Genomic DNA, 2,035 nt, shown 5'->3' on the forward strand with positions numbered 1-2,035 from the left:
CGGGAGCACCCCGTGACCAATAGGCATAACCCAACTATAGCATAAATAGCTTCAGTCCTAAAGTTTCCAGTAGCATATAACCTCTGTAAACTGAGCAAATCAGTGCTCAATCTAAGCTCAAATCCATAGGCAAACCGTAGGCATACATTCCCGTATGTATAGGCACCAACCGGTCATAATCGGGCATCAAATGCCAAGACTTATAAGCATAAAATTGAAGTAACAGGCGGCTGCCTTGTTTTGGACAGATCTGGGATTGTTCAAAACAGTCAATAGCTGAGCTAAATCAGCTCCAAATGCATCTCACATAAGAGGTATAACATCCACAAGTGATCCGGTATCAATAGACATCAATAGAAGCATCAAATAAGCCATAGGCATACAAATACATGCTGTCTCAGACCTGAAATCTGTTGCAGAATATTCTATCATCAGAATTTGGCAAATCCGACATCATCATCGTGTCCTGAGCGTGCCAAAACCCCAACTTAGACTCTTACCTTGCCTGAATCGGGTTTCGAATGCTCGAGATACAACAAAAAGAGTGATTTTTGGGCCAGATTTTAAAATAGGCGCAAAAAAAACGTGAGCTGACTGGGGGGGATGCTGTCCCACATGTCAACAATGGGACCCAAAGGGGGCACAAATGGGGGCCAAAGAAGGCCTACACCAAGCCTCAGCAAGCCTTGATAGGCTAGAAGCAAGATCTAGGTGAAGGAAGCTCCAAGAGGTGTGAGCTATGGCTGCCCACAACCTGTGAAAACCCTGTTGAGCTGAAAACTGAGTGAGAATGAAGATCTCATACCTCATGTGGAAGGCTGGGATGAGCTCTTGAAGATCTGCTCTGATACTAGTTGAAGGGGATGCAATGGCAGTGGAGAAAGAGAAGAGGAAGATGCGGGAGAGAAGAGCACACACAATGTAGGTGCTGTCCAACTGAACTGATAGCCTTATTGCACTATCATATTATATATGAATAAAGAATGGGCGGTCACAGTATACACGAGTAGGCCCAGAGGCCTTTTACCCCAACAATGGCAAAGGAAAGGATGTTGGGTCCAAGGCAGAAATATGGATAGAGTCCATGGAAGATTACCTCACCGCTATTGGAATTGCTTCCTTAAATTAGGCAATGGTTAAGTTGAAACTAATCAGAGAAGCCCATTTATGGTGGAAGCAATGGTGTAAAGACTAGGGCATCTTAGAAACAACTATCACTTAGGGAAGATGAAGGAAGTTGTGCAAGGGACATACCTCCCACTAGCCTACCACACCCTAAAAATGAATGAATTTTTCACCCTAGGAGCAACTAGGGATGATCTTGGAGGCATATTCAAATTTTTCTTTTGTTTCTAAAATATGTGCCTCTCATGGACACTTCATAGTAGGTGTCCAAGTTTTTCCAATGGTCTAAAGCATCCTTTGGGGTAGATGCCTTGAGGCGATGCATCTATCTAATCTCTAAGATGCCCTAATTTGATCAAAACCCATTATCCATGAGTTGCAATCAAAGCCTAAAAGTAAGAAGTTTTGGGGCCAAAATTACTATGTTTGAAGTTTGTTTGACCAAAATTTTTGCCCAAGGACAAAATTGTGGCCAGAGGAAGAGATACTAATGTGGCCCTTAAAGAAATAGAAGAGATTGAAGACCCAACATTGGATAATGATATGGAGAGGGCAACACTAAATGCTACCCTCCATAAGAAGGGGTTGAATCACAAATTTTGGTAATTTAGACACCAACAACCTATCAAGGTAAACCTTTCAAGATTTTGATTGACTGTGGAAGCACCCACTCATTTATCTCACTGAAGTGTGCTAGAAGATTAGGAATCGAAATTTTGCATACATCAAAGTTGCTTGTGGAATTAGCAAATGGAAAAGAAGTCATTTCTATTCAGTAAACTAGCATGGAATTTAACCTAGGAGGCAATCTTTTCAACATGGGTTTCAAAGTAATGAACTTAAGAGCCTGTGAATGCTTGCTAAGAATGGACTAGTTAATTCCCAATGATCTCATATCCATTGTGTGAAG

Source organism: Lygodium microphyllum, chromosome 15 (genome assembly GCF_053477565.2).
Source record: "Lygodium microphyllum isolate KBCC chromosome 15, Lygodium_microphyllum_v1.1.10, whole genome shotgun sequence".
NCBI lineage: Eukaryota > Viridiplantae > Streptophyta > Polypodiopsida > Schizaeales > Lygodiaceae > Lygodium > Lygodium microphyllum.